General features: G+C 46.8%; 14 non-coding genes across 14 annotated transcripts; all 14 read right to left on the minus strand.

Annotated features, from left to right (window-relative positions):
- Positions 1–218: 218 nt before the first annotated feature.
- On the minus strand, positions 219–409 carry LOC142269036 (U2 spliceosomal RNA). The gene has a single exon (XR_012734596.1). It is a non-coding gene; the product is annotated as a U2 spliceosomal RNA (small nuclear RNA).
- Positions 410–1,526: 1,117 nt separating this feature from the next.
- Positions 1,527–1,717, minus strand: LOC142269076 (U2 spliceosomal RNA). Its single transcript, XR_012734630.1, has one exon. It is a non-coding gene; the product is annotated as a U2 spliceosomal RNA (small nuclear RNA).
- A 1,117-nt stretch (positions 1,718–2,834) lies between these two features.
- LOC142269088 (U2 spliceosomal RNA) lies at positions 2,835–3,025 on the minus strand. The gene has a single exon (XR_012734641.1). It is a non-coding gene; the product is annotated as a U2 spliceosomal RNA (small nuclear RNA).
- A 1,117-nt stretch (positions 3,026–4,142) lies between these two features.
- LOC142269054 (U2 spliceosomal RNA) lies at positions 4,143–4,333 on the minus strand. The gene has a single exon (XR_012734612.1). It is a non-coding gene; the product is annotated as a U2 spliceosomal RNA (small nuclear RNA).
- Positions 4,334–5,450: 1,117 nt separating this feature from the next.
- LOC142269100 (U2 spliceosomal RNA) lies at positions 5,451–5,641 on the minus strand. Its single transcript, XR_012734652.1, has one exon. It is a non-coding gene; the product is annotated as a U2 spliceosomal RNA (small nuclear RNA).
- Positions 5,642–6,758: 1,117 nt separating this feature from the next.
- On the minus strand, positions 6,759–6,949 carry LOC142269112 (U2 spliceosomal RNA). The gene has a single exon (XR_012734663.1). It is a non-coding gene; the product is annotated as a U2 spliceosomal RNA (small nuclear RNA).
- Positions 6,950–8,066: 1,117 nt separating this feature from the next.
- Positions 8,067–8,257, minus strand: LOC142269053 (U2 spliceosomal RNA). The gene has a single exon (XR_012734611.1). It is a non-coding gene; the product is annotated as a U2 spliceosomal RNA (small nuclear RNA).
- A 1,117-nt stretch (positions 8,258–9,374) lies between these two features.
- On the minus strand, positions 9,375–9,572 carry LOC142269064 (U2 spliceosomal RNA). Its single transcript, XR_012734621.1, has one exon. It is a non-coding gene; the product is annotated as a U2 spliceosomal RNA (small nuclear RNA).
- A 1,293-nt stretch (positions 9,573–10,865) lies between these two features.
- Positions 10,866–11,056, minus strand: LOC142269043 (U2 spliceosomal RNA). The gene has a single exon (XR_012734602.1). It is a non-coding gene; the product is annotated as a U2 spliceosomal RNA (small nuclear RNA).
- A 1,117-nt stretch (positions 11,057–12,173) lies between these two features.
- Positions 12,174–12,358, minus strand: LOC142269061 (U2 spliceosomal RNA). The gene has a single exon (XR_012734618.1). It is a non-coding gene; the product is annotated as a U2 spliceosomal RNA (small nuclear RNA).
- A 1,322-nt stretch (positions 12,359–13,680) lies between these two features.
- On the minus strand, positions 13,681–13,871 carry LOC142269055 (U2 spliceosomal RNA). Its single transcript, XR_012734613.1, has one exon. It is a non-coding gene; the product is annotated as a U2 spliceosomal RNA (small nuclear RNA).
- A 1,117-nt stretch (positions 13,872–14,988) lies between these two features.
- On the minus strand, positions 14,989–15,179 carry LOC142269067 (U2 spliceosomal RNA). Its single transcript, XR_012734622.1, has one exon. It is a non-coding gene; the product is annotated as a U2 spliceosomal RNA (small nuclear RNA).
- Positions 15,180–16,296: 1,117 nt separating this feature from the next.
- LOC142269068 (U2 spliceosomal RNA) lies at positions 16,297–16,487 on the minus strand. Its single transcript, XR_012734623.1, has one exon. It is a non-coding gene; the product is annotated as a U2 spliceosomal RNA (small nuclear RNA).
- A 1,117-nt stretch (positions 16,488–17,604) lies between these two features.
- Positions 17,605–17,795, minus strand: LOC142269069 (U2 spliceosomal RNA). Its single transcript, XR_012734624.1, has one exon. It is a non-coding gene; the product is annotated as a U2 spliceosomal RNA (small nuclear RNA).
- Positions 17,796–18,019: the final 224 nt, after the last annotated feature.

Raw genomic sequence — 18,019 nt, forward strand, 5'->3', positions numbered from 1 at the left:
AGGGATCTATTCCATTCAATTACACATGATCTAGATTAGACTGACAACAAGATACTGCACGGGACATAGCAGAGTTGGTGAAGTTGAGTGGTGATGAGTTTGCTATTTGGATGAATAAAGCAAGTAAAAAGTGTGTTAGATAAAAATTCATTTCAATTCGCTAATCGGGCTAATATGAATCAGGTGAATCGAGTTCTGCTTTTGGAAACTGGGTTAAGAAGGGGTGCACCGTTCCTGGAGGTACTGCAATACCAGGTCAATGCGTGGAGTGGACAGAGCAAGCTCTTTTTCCATCTCCCTGTTCTAAAAATCCATTTAATATATGGTCCCCAGATAGGGGACGTATCAGATATTAAACTGATAAGAACAGATACTACACTTGATCTTAGCCAAAAGGCCGAGAAGCGATAACCAGAATTGGTTTGGGCCTCGAGTGGCACCCTGGCCTATGCCGGACACATCTTAGGGAGAGAGAGCGAGAGGGAGACAAACCCACGCCTACACAAGACATTTTGTCACCCAAGCCAACCCTTGAAAAGGCTGCTTTGCAGAGCAAAAACAAGAAGAATGGTGCGTTTTGCAGCCGCCGCCCACTGCAATGAATCTGAATAACTCCTCCTTTAGGGCGCAAGCAACTCCCCTCCCCCTTGCAGTCTTTCCAATTCACGATACAAAAAGACGGACAGGACAGGTTGCCTGACTTTCCGTCACTGCCACCCTTTGCCATCCTTACCCGTAGAAAGCCCTTTCATCATCCCCAAACCCTAATCTTTTCCCTTTCCTTCCCAGCCCCCAAACCCTGCCCTCTGTACCTTTCTCACCACCCGCTTCCCTTCTCCTGTCATCCCCCTACCACCCGGGAAAAAAAGAGATTGCCCCCTCCTTCCACTAGCCCACCCTCCCACCCAAAGAACAACTTCTTCTGCGCAGCTTGTTTTCTAGGCAGCAGCGCTATTGTGATGTCATCGGGGGGCATTGTGACAAGCCGCCAGTGTTCCGTCTCTTCATGTTGTGCACTGTTCAAACCGAAAATACATCAACAGGCAGGCTACAGAAAAGCTTACTAACAAAGGTTAGAGAGGGGCTTTCTCAGAGGGCTTTTTACAGTTTGTCTATTCCCAATTAGCCGGTTTAGTATACTTAATGAAAGTACTAATTCTTTCATAGGCCGCCCATTCTTAGTATTTGACGTTCAGGTAACAACAGGTAACTTTATTTGGAGTGGAAGCAGAGAGATAACACCAGATGCCAATTGTAGATCCTCTCACACCTGTGGTCACTGCAGCATCTGACTCCACTTTGTCCAAAAGGGATCTATTCCATTCAATTACACATGATCTAGATTAGACTGACAACAAGATACTGCACGGGACATAGCAGAGTTGGTGAAGTTGAGTGGTGATGAGTTTGCTATTTGGATGAATAAAGCAAGTAAAAAGTGTGTTAGATAAAAATTCATTTCAATTCGCTAATCGGGCTAATATGAATCAGGTGAATCGAGTTCTGCTTTTGGAAACTGGGTTAAGAAGGGGTGCACCGTTCCTGGAGGTACTGCAATACCAGGTCAATGCGTGGAGTGGACAGAGCAAGCTCTTTTTCCATCTCCCTGTTCTAAAAATCCATTTAATATATGGTCCCCAGATAGGGGACGTATCAGATATTAAACTGATAAGAACAGATACTACACTTGATCTTAGCCAAAAGGCCGAGAAGCGATAACCAGAATTGGTTTGGGCCTCGAGTGGCACCCTGGCCTATGCCGGACACATCTTAGGGAGAGAGAGCGAGAGGGAGACAAACCCACGCCTACACAAGACATTTTGTCACCCAAGCCAACCCTTGAAAAGGCTGCTTTGCAGAGCAAAAACAAGAAGAATGGTGCGTTTTGCAGCCGCCGCCCACTGCAATGAATCTGAATAACTCCTCCTTTAGGGCGCAAGCAACTCCCCTCCCCCTTGCAGTCTTTCCAATTCACGATACAAAAAGACGGACAGGACAGGTTGCTTGACTTTCCGTCACTGCCACCCTTTGCCATCCTTACCCGTAGAAAGCCCTTTCATCATCCCCAAACCCTAATCTTTTCCCTTTCCTTCCCAGCCCCCAAACCCTGCCCTCTGTACCTTTCTCACCACCCGCTTCCCTTCTCCTGTCATCCCCCTACCACCCGGGAAAAAAAGAGATTGCCCCCTCCTTCCACTAGCCCACCCTCCCACCCAAAGAACAACTTCTTCTGCGCAGCTTGTTTTCTAGGCAGCAGCGCTATTGTGATGTCATCGGGGGGCATTGTGACAAGCCGCCAGTGTTCCGTCTCTTCATGTTGTGCACTGTTCAAACCGAAAATACATCAACAGGCAGGCTACAGAAAAGCTTACTAACAAAGGTTAGAGAGGGGCTTTCTCAGAGGGCTTTTTACAGTTTGTCTATTCCCAATTAGCCGGTTTAGTATACTTAATGAAAGTACTAATTCTTTCATAGGCCGCCCATTCTTAGTATTTGACGTTCAGGTAACAACAGGTAACTTTATTTGGAGTGGAAGCAGAGAGATAACACCAGATGCCAATTGTAGATCCTCTCACACCTGTGGTCACTGCAGCATCTGACTCCACTTTGTCCAAAAGGGATCTATTCCATTCAATTACACATGATCTAGATTAGACTGACAACAAGATACTGCATGGGACATAGCAGAGTTGGTGAAGTTGAGTGGTGATGAGTTTGCTATTTGGATGAATAAAGCAAGTAAAAAGTGTGTTAGATAAAAATTCATTTCAATTCGCTAATCGGGCTAATATGAATCAGGTGAATCGAGTTCTGCTTTTGGAAACTGGGTTAAGAAGGGGTGCACCGTTCCTGGAGGTACTGCAATACCAGGTCAATGCGTGGAGTGGACAGAGCAAGCTCTTTTTCCATCTCCCTGTTCTAAAAATCCATTTAATATATGGTCCCCAGATAGGGGACGTATCAGATATTAAACTGATAAGAACAGATACTACACTTGATCTTAGCCAAAAGGCCGAGAAGCGATAACCAGAATTGGTTTGGGCCTCGAGTGGCACCCTGGCCTATGCCGGACACATCTTAGGGAGAGAGAGCGAGAGGGAGACAAACCCACGCCTACACAAGACATTTTGTCACCCAAGCCAACCCTTGAAAAGGCTGCTTTGCAGAGCAAAAACAAGAAGAATGGTGCGTTTTGCAGCCGCCGCCCACTGCAATGAATCTGAATAACTCCTCCTTTAGGGCGCAAGCAACTCCCCTCCCCCTTGCAGTCTTTCCAATTCACGATACAAAAAGACGGACAGGACAGGTTGCCTGACTTTCCGTCACTGCCACCCTTTGCCATCCTTACCCGTAGAAAGCCCTTTCATCATCCCCAAACCCTAATCTTTTCCCTTTCCTTCCCAGCCCCCAAACCCTGCCCTCTGTACCTTTCTCACCACCCGCTTCCCTTCTCCTGTCATCCCCCTACCACCCGGGAAAAAAAGAGATTGCCCCCTCCTTCCACTAGCCCACCCTCCCACCCAAAGAACAACTTCTTCTGCGCAGCTTGTTTTCTAGGCAGCAGCGCTATTGTGATGTCATCGGGGGGCATTGTGACAAGCCGCCAGTGTTCCGTCTCTTCATGTTGTGCACTGTTCAAACCGAAAATACATCAACAGGCAGGCTACAGAAAAGCTTACTAACAAAGGTTAGAGAGGGGCTTTCTCAGAGGGCTTTTTACAGTTTGTCTATTCCCAATTAGCCGGTTTAGTATACTTAATGAAAGTACTAATTCTTTCATAGGCCGCCCATTCTTAGTATTTGACGTTCAGGTAACAACAGGTAACTTTATTTGGAGTGGAAGCAGAGAGATAACACCAGATGCCAATTGTAGATCCTCTCACACCTGTGGTCACTGCAGCATCTGACTCCACTTTGTCCAAAAGGGATCTATTCCATTCAATTACACATGATCTAGATTAGACTGACAACAAGATACTGCACGGGACATAGCAGAGTTGGTGAAGTTGAGTGGTGATGAGTTTGCTATTTGGATGAATAAAGCAAGTAAAAAGTGTGTTAGATAAAAATTCATTTCAATTCGCTAATCGGGCTAATATGAATCAGGTGAATCGAGTTCTGCTTTTGGAAACTGGGTTAAGAAGGGGTGCACCGTTCCTGGAGGTACTGCAATACCAGGTCAATGCGTGGAGTGGACAGAGCAAGCTCTTTTTCCATCTCCCTGTTCTAAAAATCCATTTAATATATGGTCCCCAGATAGGGAACGTATCAGATATTAAACTGATAAGAACAGATACTACACTTGATCTTAGCCAAAAGGCCGAGAAGCGATAACCAGAATTGGTTTGGGCCTCGAGTGGCACCCTGGCCTATGCCGGACACATCTTAGGGAGAGAGAGCGAGAGGGAGACAAACCCACGCCTACACAAGACATTTTGTCACCCAAGCCAACCCTTGAAAAGGCTGCTTTGCAGAGCAAAAACAAGAAGAATGGTGCGTTTTGCAGCCGCCGCCCACTGCAATGAATCTGAATAACTCCTCCTTTAGGGCGCAAGCAACTCCCCTCCCCCTTGCAGTCTTTCCAATTCACGATACAAAAAGACGGACAGGACAGGTTGCCTGACTTTCCGTCACTGCCACCCTTTGCCATCCTTACCCGTAGAAAGCCCTTTCATCATCCCCAAACCCTAATCTTTTCCCTTTCCTTCCCAGCCCCCAAACCCTGCCCTCTGTACCTTTCTCACCACCCGCTTCCCTTCTCCTGTCATCCCCCTACCACCCGGGAAAAAAAGAGATTGCCCCCTCCTTCCACTAGCCCACCCTCCCACCCAAAGAACAACTTCTTCTGCGCAGCTTGTTTTCTAGGCAGCAGCGCTATTGTGATGTCATCGGGGGGCATTGTGACAAGCCGCCAGTGTTCCGTCTCTTCATGTTGTGCACTGTTCAAACCGAAAATACATCAACAGGCAGGCTACAGAAAAGCTTACTAACAAAGGTTAGAGAGGGGCTTTCTCAGAGGGCTTTTTACAGTTTGTCTATTCCCAATTAGCCGGTTTAGTATACTTAATGAAAGTACTAATTCTTTCATAGGCCGCCCATTCTTAGTATTTGACGTTCAGGTAACAACAGGTAACTTTATTTGGAGTGGAAGCAGAGAGATAACACCAGATGCCAATTGTAGATCCTCTCACACCTGTGGTCACTGCAGCATCTGACTCCACTTTGTCCAAAAGGGATCTATTCCATTCAATTACACATGATCTAGATTAGACTGACAACAAGATACTGCACGGGACATAGCAGAGTTGGTGAAGTTGAGTGGTGATGAGTTTGCTATTTGGATGAATAAAGCAAGTAAAAAGTGTGTTAGATAAAAATTCATTTCAATTCGCTAATCGGGCTAATATGAATCAGGTGAATCGAGTTCTGCTTTTGGAAACTGGGTTAAGAAGGGGTGCACCGTTCCTGGAGGTACTGCAATACCAGGTCAATGCGTGGAGTGGACAGAGCAAGCTCTTTTTCCATCTCCCTGTTCTAAAAATCCATTTAATATATGGTCCCCAGATAGGGGACGTATCAGATATTAAACTGATAAGAACAGATACTACACTTGATCTTAGCCAAAAGGCCGAGAAGCGATAACCAGAATTGGTTTGGGCCTCGAGTGGCACCCTGGCCTATGCCGGACACATCTTAGGGAGAGAGAGCGAGAGGGAGACAAACCCACGCCTACACAAGACATTTTGTCACCCAAGCCAACCCTTGAAAAGGCTGCTTTGCAGAGCAAAAACAAGAAGAATGGTGCGTTTTGCAGCCGCCGCCCACTGCAATGAATCTGAATAACTCCTCCTTTAGGGCGCAAGCAACTCCCCTCCCCCTTGCAGTCTTTCCAATTCACGATACAAAAAGACGGACAGGACAGGTTGCCTGACTTTCCGTCACTGCCACCCTTTGCCATCCTTACCCGTAGAAAGCCCTTTCATCATCCCCAAACCCTAATCTTTTCCCTTTCCTTCCCAGCCCCCAAACCCTGCCCTCTGTACCTTTCTCACCACCCGCTTCCCTTCTCCTGTCATCCCCCTACCACCCGGGAAAAAAAGAGATTGCCCCCTCCTTCCACTAGCCCACCCTCCCACCCAAAGAACAACTTCTTCTGCGCAGCTTGTTTTCTAGGCAGCAGCGCTATTGTGATGTCATCGGGGGGCATTGTGACAAGCCGCCAGTGTTCCGTCTCTTCATGTTGTGCACTGTTCAAACCGAAAATACATCAACAGGCAGGCTACAGAAAAGCTTACTAACAAAGGTTAGAGAGGGGCTTTCTCAGAGGGCTTTTTACAGTTTGTCTATTCCCAATTAGCCGGTTTAGTATACTTAATGAAAGTACTAATTCTTTCATAGGCCGCCCATTCTTAGTATTTGACGTTCAGGTAACAACAGGTAACTTTATTTGGAGTGGAAGCAGAGAGATAACACCAGATGCCAATTGTAGATCCTCTCACACCTGTGGTCACTGCAGCATCTGACTCCACTTTGTCCAAAAGGGATCTATTCCATTCAATTACACATGATCTAGATTAGACTGACAACAAGATACTGCACGGGACATAGCAGAGTTGGTGAAGTTGAGTGGTGATGAGTTTGCTATTTGGATGAATAAAGCAAGTAAAAAGTGTGTTAGATAAAAATTCATTTCAATTCGCTAATCGGGCTAATATGAATCAGGTGAATCGAGTTCTGCTTTTGGAAACTGGGTTAAGAAGGGGTGCACCGTTCCTGGAGGTACTGCAATACCAGGTCAATGCGTGGAGTGGACAGAGCAAGCTCTTTTTCCATCTCCCTGTTCTAAAAATCCATTTAATATATGGTCCCCAGATAGGGGACGTATCAGATATTAAACTGATAAGAACAGATACTACACTTGATCTTAGCCAAAAGGCCGAGAAGCGATAACCAGAATTGGTTTGGGCCTCGAGTGGCACCCTGGCCTATGCCGGACACATCTTAGGGAGAGAGAGCGAGAGGGAGACAAACCCACGCCTACACAAGACATTTTGTCACCCAAGCCAACCCTTGAAAAGGCTGCTTTGCAGAGCAAAAACAAGAAGAATGGTGCGTTTTGCAGCCGCCGCCCACTGCAATGAATCTGAATAACTCCTCCTTTAGGGCGCAAGCAACTCCCCTCCCCCTTGCAGTCTTTCCAATTCACGATACAAAAAGACGGACAGGACAGGTTGCCTGACTTTCCGTCACTGCCACCCTTTGCCATCCTTACCCGTAGAAAGCCCTTTCATCATCCCCAAACCCTAATCTTTTCCCTTTCCTTCCCAGCCCCCAAACCCTGCCCTCTGTACCTTTCTCACCACCCGCTTCCCTTCTCCTGTCATCCCCCTACCACCCGGGAAAAAAAGAGATTGCCCCCTCCTTCCACTAGCCCACCCTCCCACCCAAAGAACAACTTCTTCTGCGCAGCTTGTTTTCTAGGCAGCAGCGCTATTGTGATGTCATCGGGGGGCATTGTGACAAGCCGCCAGTGTTCCGTCTCTTCATGTTGTGCACTGTTCAAACCGAAAATACATCAACAGGCAGGCTACAGAAAAGCTTACTAACAAAGGTTAGAGAGGGGCTTTCTCAGAGGGCTTTTTACAGTTTGTCTATTCCCAATTAGCCGGTTTAGTATACTTAATGAAAGTACTAATTCTTTCATAGGCCGCCCATTCTTAGTATTTGACGTTCAGGTAACAACAGGTAACTTTATTTGGAGTGGAAGCAGAGAGATAACACCAGATGCCAATTGTAGATCCTCTCACACCTGTGGTCACTGCAGCATCTGACTCCACTTTGTCCAAAAGGGATCTATTCCATTCAATTACACATGATCTAGATTAGACTGACAACAAGATACTGCACGGGACATAGCAGAGTTGGTGAAGTTGAGTGGTGATGAGTTTGCTATTTGGATGAATAAAGCAAGTAAAAAGTGTGTTAGATAAAAATTCATTTCAATTCGCTAATCGGGCTAATATGAATCAGGTGAATCGAGTTCTGCTTTTGGAAACTGGGTTAAGAAGGGGTGCACCGTTCCTGGAGGTACTGCAATACCAGGTCAATGCGTGGAGTGGACAGAGCAAGCTCTTTTTCCATCTCCCTGTTCTAAAAATCCATTTAATATATGGTCCCCAGATAGGGGACGTATCAGATATTAAACTGATAAGAACAGATACTACACTTGATCTTAGCCAAAAGGCTGAGAAGCGATAACCAGAATTGGTTTGGGCCTCGAGTGGCACCCTGGCCTATGCCGGACACATCTTAGGGAGAGAGAGCGAGAGGGAGACAAACCCACGCCTACACAAGACATTTTGTCACCCAAGCCAACCCTTGAAAAGGCTGCTTTGCAGAGCAAAAACAAGAAGAATGGTGCGTTTTGCAGCCGCCGCCCACTGCAATGAATCTGAATAACTCCTCCTTTAGGGCGCAAGCAACTCCCCTCCCCCTTGCAGTCTTTCCAATTCACGATACAAAAAGACGGACAGGACAGGTTGCCTGACTTTCCGTCACTGCCACCCTTTGCCATCCTTACCCATAGAAAGCCCTTTCATCATCCCCAAACCCTAATCTTTTCCCTTTCCTTCCCAGCCCCCAAACCCTGCCCTCTGTACCTTTCTCACCACCCGCTTCCCTTCTCCTGTCATCCCCCTACCACCCGGGAAAAAAAGAGATTGCCCCCTCCTTCCACTAGCCCACCCTCCCACCCAAAGAACAACTTCTTCTGCGCAGCTTGTTTTCTAGGCAGCAGCGCTATTGTGATGTCATCGGGGGGCATTGTGACAAGCCGCCAGTGTTCCGTCTCTTCATGTTGTGCACTGTTCAAACCGAAAATACATCAACAGGCAGGCTACAGAAAAGCTTACTAACAAAGGTTAGAGAGGGGCTTTCTCAGAGGGCTTTTTACAGTTTGTCTATTCCCAATTAGCCGGTTTAGTATACTTAATGAAAGTACTAATTCTTTCATAGGCCGCCCATTCTTAGTATTTGACGTTCAGGTAACAACAGGTAACTTTATTTGGAGTGGAAGCAGAGAGATAACACCAGATGCCAATTGTAGATCCTCTCACACCTGTGGTCACTGCAGCATCTGACTCCACTTTGTCCAAAAGGGATCTATTCCATTCAATTACACATGATCTAGATTAGACTGACAACAAGATACTGCACGGGACATAGCAGAGTTGGTGAAGTTGAGTGGTGATGAGTTTGCTATTTGGATGAATAAAGCAAGTAAAAAGTGTGTTAGATAAAAATTCATTTCAATTCGCTAATCGGGCTAATATGAATCAGGTGAATCGAGTTCTGCTTTTGGAAACTGGGTTAAGAAGGGGTGCACCGTTCCTGGAGGTACTGCAATACCAGGTCAATGCGTGGAGTGGACAGAGCAAGCTCTTTTTCCATCTCCCTGTTCTAAAAATCCATTTAATATATGGTCCCCAGATAGGGGACGTATCAGATATTAAACTGATAAGAACAGATTTTTTTTTTTTTTTTTTTTTTTGAAGGATGAGTTTGAAAATAATAAAGTGACCGCCTCTCGTTGCCCAGGTAACTGTCCGTCACAAGAGGGCTATGACATCCTACGATGCACACTCCCCCAAGGCCAGCAGTTGTGCAATACCCTGGCACCTTTCAGCACCAACCAAGGTAGTACCCTCCCAAACTACACTTGATCTTAGCCAAAAGGCCGAGAAGCGATAACCAGAATTGGTTTGGGCCTCGAGTGGCACCCTGGCCTATGCCGGACACATCTTAGGGAGAGAGAGCGAGAGGGAGACAAACCCACGCCTACACAAGACATTTTGTCACCCAAGCCAACCCTTGAAAAGGCTGCTTTGCAGAGCAAAAACAAGAAGAATGGTGCGTTTTGCAGCCGCCGCCCACTGCAATGAATCTGAATAACTCCTCCTTTAGGGCGCAAGCAACTCCCCTCCCCCTTGCAGTCTTTCCAATTCACGATACAAAAAGACGGACAGGACAGGTTGCCTGACTTTCCGTCACTGCCACCCTTTGCCATCCTTACCCGTAGAAAGCCCTTTCATCATCCCCAAACCCTAATCTTTTCCCTTTCCTTCCCAGCCCCCAAACCCTGCCCTCTGTACCTTTCTCACCACCCGCTTCCCTTCTCCTGTCATCCCCCTACCACCCGGGAAAAAAAGAGATTGCCCCCTCCTTCCACTAGCCCACCCTCCCACCCAAAGAACAACTTCTTCTGCGCAGCTTGTTTTCTAGGCAGCAGCGCTATTGTGATGTCATCGGGGGGCATTGTGACAAGCCGCCAGTGTTCCGTCTCTTCATGTTGTGCACTGTTCAAACCGAAAATACATCAACAGGCAGGCTACAGAAAAGCTTACTAACAAAGGTTAGAGAGGGGCTTTCTCAGAGGGCTTTTTACAGTTTGTCTATTCCCAATTAGCCGGTTTAGTATACTTAATGAAAGTACTAATTCTTTCATAGGCCGCCCATTCTTAGTATTTGACGTTCAGGTAACAACAGGTAACTTTATTTGGAGTGGAAGCAGAGAGATAACACCAGATGCCAATTGTAGATCCTCTCACACCTGTGGTCACTGCAGCATCTGACTCCACTTTGTCCAAAAGGGATCTATTCCATTCAATTACACATGATCTAGATTAGACTGACAACAAGATACTGCACGGGACATAGCAGAGTTGGTGAAGTTGAGTGGTGATGAGTTTGCTATTTGGATGAATAAAGCAAGTAAAAAGTGTGTTAGATAAAAATTCATTTCAATTCGCTAATCGGGCTAATATGAATCAGGTGAATCGAGTTCTGCTTTTGGAAACTGGGTTAAGAAGGGGTGCACCGTTCCTGGAGGTACTGCAATACCAGGTCAATGCGTGGAGTGGACAGAGCAAGCTCTTTTTCCATCTCCCTGTTCTAAAAATCCATTTAATATATGGTCCCCAGATAGGGGACGTATCAGATATTAAACTGATAAGAACAGATACTACACTTGATCTTAGCCAAAAGGCCGAGAAGCGATAACCAGAATTGGTTTGGGCCTCGAGTGGCACCCTGGCCTATGCCGGACACATCTTAGGGAGAGAGAGCGAGAGGGAGACAAACCCACGCCTACACAAGACATTTTGTCACCCAAGCCAACCCTTGAAAAGGCTGCTTTGCAGAGCAAAAACAAGAAGAATGGTGCGTTTTGCAGCCGCCGCCCACTGCAATGAATCTGAATAACTCCTCCTTTAGGGCGCAAGCAACTCCCCTCCCCCTTGCAGTCTTTCCAATTCACGATACAAAAAGACGGACAGGACAGGTTGCCTGACTTTCCGTCACTGCCACCCTTTGCCATCCTTACCCGTAGAAAGCCCTTTCATCATCCCCAAACCCTAATCTTTTCCCTTTCCTTCCCAGCCCCCAAACCCTGCCCTCTGTACCTTTCTCACCACCCGCTTCCCTTCTCCTGTCATCCCCCTACCACCCGGGAAAAAAAGAGATTGCCCCCTCCTTCCACTAGCCCACCCTCCCACCCAAAGAACAACTTCTTCTGCGCAGCTTGTTTTCTAGGCAGCAGCGCTATTGTGATGTCATCGGGGGGCATTGTGACAAGCCGCCAGTGTTCCGTCTCTTCATGTTGTGCACTGTTCAAACCGAAAATACATCAACAGGCAGGCTACAGAAAAGCTTACTAACAAAGGTTAGAGAGGGGCTTTCTCAGAGGGCTTTTTACAGTTTGTCTATTCCCAATTAGCCGGTTTAGTATACTTAATGAAAGTACTAATTCTTTCATAGGCCGCCCATTCTTAGTATTTGACGTTCAGGTAACAACAGGTAACTTTATTTGGAGTGGAAGCAGAGAGATAACACCAGATGCCAATTGTAGATCCTCTCACACCTGTGGTCACTGCAGCATCTGACTCCACTTTGTCCAAAAGGGATCTATTCCATTCAATTACACATGATCTAGATTAGACTGACAACAAGATACTGCACGGGACATAGCAGAGTTGGTGAAGTTGAGTGGTGATGAGTTTGCTATTTGGATGAATAAAGCAAGTAAAAAGTGTGTTAGATAAAAATTCATTTCAATTCGCTAATCGGGCTAATATGAATCAGGTGAATCGAGTTCTGCTTTTGGAAACTGGGTTAAGAAGGGGTGCACCGTTCCTGGAGGTACTGCAATACCAGGTCAATGCGTGGAGTGGACAGAGCAAGCTCTTTTTCCATCTCCCTGTTCTAAAAATCCATTTAATATATGGTCCCCAGATAGGGGACGTATCAGATATTAAACTGATAAGAACAGATGAGATTTCATCCGCAAATTTCAGAAAACGGTCATCGGCCACCACACAAAAGCGCAGTGCCGCAGGTGATCGCCTCCCGAGCCCAGGAACCACCAGCCATAAGGGGACGTAAGCACCAAAAGGCGCAACAATCCCCGAGGCCGGCGGTTGTGCAAGCCCGGGCCCCTCCCAGCCAAGACCAAGGCAAACCCAATGAAGGGACTACACTTGATCTTAGCCAAAAGGCCGAGAAGCGATAACCAGAATTGGTTTGGGCCTCGAGTGGCACCCTGGCCTATGCCGGACACATCTTAGGGAGAGAGAGCGAGAGGGAGACAAACCCACGCCTACACAAGACATTTTGTCACCCAAGCCAACCCTTGAAAAGGCTGCTTTGCAGAGCAAAAACAAGAAGAATGGTGCGTTTTGCAGCCGCCGCCCACTGCAATGAATCTGAATAACTCCTCCTTTAGGGCGCAAGCAACTCCCCTCCCCCTTGCAGTCTTTCCAATTCACGATACAAAAAGACGGACAGGACAGGTTGCCTGACTTTCCGTCACTGCCACCCTTTGCCATCCTTACCCGTAGAAAGCCCTTTCATCATCCCCAAACCCTAATCTTTTCCCTTTCCTTCCCAGCCCCCAAACCCTGCCCTCTGTACCTTTCTCACCACCCGCTTCCCTTCTCCTGTCATCCCCCTACCACCCGGGAAAAAAAGAGATTGCCCCCTCCTTCCACTAGCCCACCCTCCCACCCAAAGAACAACTTCTTCTGCGCAGCTTGTTTTCTAGGCAGCAGCGCTATTGTGATGTCATCGGGGGGCATTGTGACAAGCCGCCAGTGTTCCGTCTCTTCATGTTGTGCACTGTTCAAACCGAAAATACATCAACAGGCAGGCTACAGAAAAGCTTACTAACAAAGGTTAGAGAGGGGCTTTCTCAGAGGGCTTTTTACAGTTTGTCTATTCCCAATTAGCCGGTTTAGTATACTTAATGAAAGTACTAATTCTTTCATAGGCCGCCCATTCTTAGTATTTGACGTACAGGTAACAACAGGTAACTTTATTTGGAGTGGAAGCAGAGAGATAACACCAGATGCCAATTGTAGATCCTCTCACACCTGTGGTCACTGCAGCATCTGACTCCACTTTGTCCAAAAGGGATCTATTCCATTCAATTACACATGATCTAGATTAGACTGACAACAAGATACTGCACGGGACATAGCAGAGTTGGTGAAGTTGAGTGGTGATGAGTTTGCTATTTGGATGAATAAAGCAAGTAAAAAGTGTGTTAGATAAAAATTCATTTCAATTCGCTAATCGGGCTAATATGAATCAGGTGAATCGAGTTCTGCTTTTGGAAACTGGGTTAAGAAGGGGTGCACCGTTCCTGGAGGTACTGCAATACCAGGTCAATGCGTGGAGTGGACAGAGCAAGCTCTTTTTCCATCTCCCTGTTCTAAAAATCCATTTAATATATGGTCCCCAGATAGGGGACGTATCAGATATTAAACTGATAAGAACAGATACTACACTTGATCTTAGCCAAAAGGCCGAGAAGCGATAACCAGAATTGGTTTGGGCCTCGAGTGGCACCCTGGCCTATGCCGGACACATCTTAGGGAGAGAGAGCGAGAGGGAGACAAACCCACGCCTACACAAGACATTTTGTCACCCAAGCCAACCCTTGAAAAGGCTGCTTTGCAGAGCAAAAACAAGAAGAATGGTGCGTTTTGCAGCCGCCGCCCACTGCAATGAATCTGAATAACTCCTCCTTTAGGGCGCAAGCAACTCCCCTCCCCCTTGCAGTCTTTCCAATTCACGATACAAAAAGACGGACAGGACAGGTTGCCTGACTTTCCGTCACTGCCACCCTTTGCCATCCTTACCCGTAGAAAGCCCTTTCATCATCCCCAAACCCTAATCTTTTCCCTTTCCTTCCCAGCCCCCAAACCCTGCCCTCTGTACCTTTCTCACCACCCGCTTCCCTTCTCCTGTCATCCCCCTACCACCCGGGAAAAAAAGAGATTGCCCCCTCCTTCCACTAGCCCACCCTCCCACCCAAAGAACAACTTCTTCTGCGCAGCTTGTTTTCTAGGCAGCAGCGCTATTGTGATGTCATCGGGGGGCATTGTGACAAGCCGCCAGTGTTCCGTCTCTTCATGTTGTGCACTGTTCAAACCGAAAATACATCAACAGGCAGGCTACAGAAAAGCTTACTAACAAAGGTTAGAGAGGGGCTTTCTCAGAGGGCTTTTTACAGTTTGTCTATTCCCAATTAGCCGGTTTAGTATACTTAATGAAAGTACTAATTCTTTCATAGGCCGCCCATTCTTAGTATTTGACGTTCAGGTAACAACAGGTAACTTTATTTGGAGTGGAAGCAGAGAGATAACACCAGATGCCAATTGTAGATCCTCTCACACCTGTGGTCACTGCAGCATCTGACTCCACTTTGTCCAAAAGGGATCTATTCCATTCAATTACACATGATCTAGATTAGACTGACAACAAGATACTGCACGGGACATAGCAGAGTTGGTGAAGTTGAGTGGTGATGAGTTTGCTATTTGGATGAATAAAGCAAGTAAAAAGTGTGTTAGATAAAAATTCATTTCAATTCGCTAATCGGGCTAATATGAATCAGGTGAATCGAGTTCTGCTTTTGGAAACTGGGTTAAGAAGGGGTGCACCGTTCCTGGAGGTACTGCAATACCAGGTCAATGCGTGGAGTGGACAGAGCAAGCTCTTTTTCCATCTCCCTGTTCTAAAAATCCATTTAATATATGGTCCCCAGATAGGGGACGTATCAGATATTAAACTGATAAGAACAGATACTACACTTGATCTTAGCCAAAAGGCCGAGAAGCGATAACCAGAATTGGTTTGGGCCTCGAGTGGCACCCTGGCCTATGCCGGACACATCTTAGGGAGAGAGAGCGAGAGGGAGACAAACCCACGCCTACACAAGACATTTTGTCACCCAAGCCAACCCTTGAAAAGGCTGCTTTGCAGAGCAAAAACAAGAAGAATGGTGCGTTTTGCAGCCGCCGCCCACTGCAATGAATCTGAATAACTCCTCCTTTAGGGCGCAAGCAACTCCCCTCCCCCTTGCAGTCTTTCCAATTCACGATACAAAAAGACGGACAGGACAGGTTGCCTGACTTTCCGTCACTGCCACCCTTTGCCATCCTTACCCGTAGAAAGCCCTTTCATCATCCCCAAACCCTAATCTTTTCCCTTTCCTTCCCAGCCCCCAAACCCTGCCCTCTGTACCTTTCTCACCACCCGCTTCCCTTCTCCTGTCATCCCCCTACCACCCGGGAAAAAAAGAGATTGCCCCCTCCTTCCACTAGCCCACCCTCCCACCCAAAGAACAACTTCTTCTGCGCAGCTTGTTTTCTAGGCAGCAGCGCTATTGTGATGTCATCGGGGGGCATTGTGACAAGCCGCCAGTGTTCCGTCTCTTCATGTTGTGCACTGTTCAAACCGAAAATACATCAACAGGCAGGCTACAGAAAAGCTTACTAACAAAGGTTAGAGAGGGGCTTTCTCAGAGGGCTTTTTACAGTTTGTCTATTCCCAATTAGCCGGTTTAGTATACTTAATGAAAGTACTAATTCTTTCATAGGCCGCCCATTCTTAGTATTTGACGTTCAGGTAACAACAGGTAACTTTATTTGGAGTGGAAGCAGAGAGATAACACCAGATGCCAATTGTAGATCCTCTCACACCTGTGGTCACTGCAGCATCTGACTCCACTTTGTCCAAAAGGGATCTATTCCATTCAATTACACATGATCTAGATTAGACTGACAACAAGATACTGCACGGGACATAGCAGAGTTGGTGAAGTTGAGTGGTGATGAGTTTGCTATTTGGATGAATAAAGCAAGTAAAAAGTGTGTTAGATAAAAATTCATTTCAATTCGCTAATCGGGCTAATATGAATCAGGTGAATCGAGTTCTGCTTTTGGAAACTGGGTTAAGAAGGGGTGCACCGTTCCTGGAGGTACTGCAATACCAGGTCAATGCGTGGAGTGGACAGAGCAAGCTCTTTTTCCATCTCCCTGTTCTAAAAATCCATTTAATATATGGTCCCCAGATAGGGGACGTATCAGATATTAAACTGATAAGAACAGATACTACACTTGATCTTAGCCAAAAGGCCGAGAAGCGATAACCAGAATTGGTTTGGGCCTCGAGTGGCACCCTGGCCTATGCCGGACACATCTTAGGGAGAGAGAGCGAGAGGGAGACAAACCCACGCCTACACAAGACATTTTGTCACCCAAGCCAACCCTTGAAAAGGCTGCTTTGCAGAGCAAAAACAAGAAGAATGGTGCGTTTTGCAGCCGCCGCCCACTGCAATGAATCTGAATAACTCCTCCTTTAGGGCGCAAGCAACTCCCCTCCCCCTTGCAGTCTTTCCAATTCACGATACAAAAAGACGGACAGGACAGGTTGCCTGACTTTCCGTCACTGCCACCCTTTGCCATCCTTACCCGTAGAAAGCCCTTTCATCATCCCCAAACCCTAATCTTTTCCCTTTCCTTCCCAGCCCCCAAACCCTGCCCTCTGTACCTTTCTCACCACCCGCTTCCCTTCTCCTGTCATCCCCCTACCACCCGGGAAAAAAAGAGATTGCCCCCTCCTTCCACTAGCCCACCCTCCCACCCAAAGAACAACTTCTTCTGCGCAGCTTGTTTTCTAGGCAGCAGCGCTATTGTGATGTCATCGGGGGGCATTGTGACAAGCCGCCAGTGTTCCGTCTCTTCATGTTGTGCACTGTTCAAACCGAAAATACATCAACAGGCAGGCTACAGAAAAGCTTACTAACAAAGGTTAGAGAGGGGCTTTCTCAGAGGGCTTTTTACAGTTTGTCTATTCCCAATTAGCCGGTTTAGTATACTTAATGAAAGTACTAATTCTTTCATAGGCCGCCCATTCTTAGTATTTGACGTTCAGGTAACAACAGGTAACTTTATTTGGAGTGGAAGCAGAGAGATAACACCAGATGCCAATTGTAGATCCTCTCACACCTGTGGTCACTGCAGCATCTGACTCCACTTTGTCCAAAAGGGATCTATTCCATTCAATTACACATGATCTAGATTAGACTGACAACAAGATACTGCACGGGACATAGCAGAGTTGGTGAAGTTGAGTGGTGATGAGTTTGCTATTTGGATGAATAAAGCAAGTAAAAAGTGTGTTAGATAAAAATTCATTTCAATTCGCTAATCGGGCTAATATGAATCAGGTGAATCGAGTTCTGCTTTTGGAAACTGGGTTAAGAAGGGGTGCACCGTTCCTGGAGGTACTGCAATACCAGGTCAATGCGTGGAGTGGACAGAGCAAGCTCTTTTTCCATCTCCCTGTTCTAAAAATCCATTTAATATATGGTCCCCAGATAGGGGACGTATCAGATATTAAACTGATAAGAACAGATACTACACTTGATCTTAGCCAAAAGGCCGAGAAGCGATAACCAGAATTGGTTTGGGCCTCGAGTGGCACCCTGGCCTATGCCGGACACATCTTAGGGAGAGAGAGCGAGAGGGAGACAAACCCACGCCTACACAAGACATTTTGTCACCCAAGCCAACCCTTGAAAAGGCTGCTTTGCAGAGCAAAAACAAGAAGAATGGTGCGTTTTGCAGCCGCCGCCCACTGCAATGAATCTGAATAACTCCTCCTTTAGGGCGCAAGC

This window comes from Anomaloglossus baeobatrachus, unplaced genomic scaffold (assembly GCF_048569485.1).
Source record: "Anomaloglossus baeobatrachus isolate aAnoBae1 unplaced genomic scaffold, aAnoBae1.hap1 Scaffold_3137, whole genome shotgun sequence".
In the NCBI taxonomy this organism is placed as follows: Eukaryota; Metazoa; Chordata; class Amphibia; order Anura; family Aromobatidae; genus Anomaloglossus; species Anomaloglossus baeobatrachus.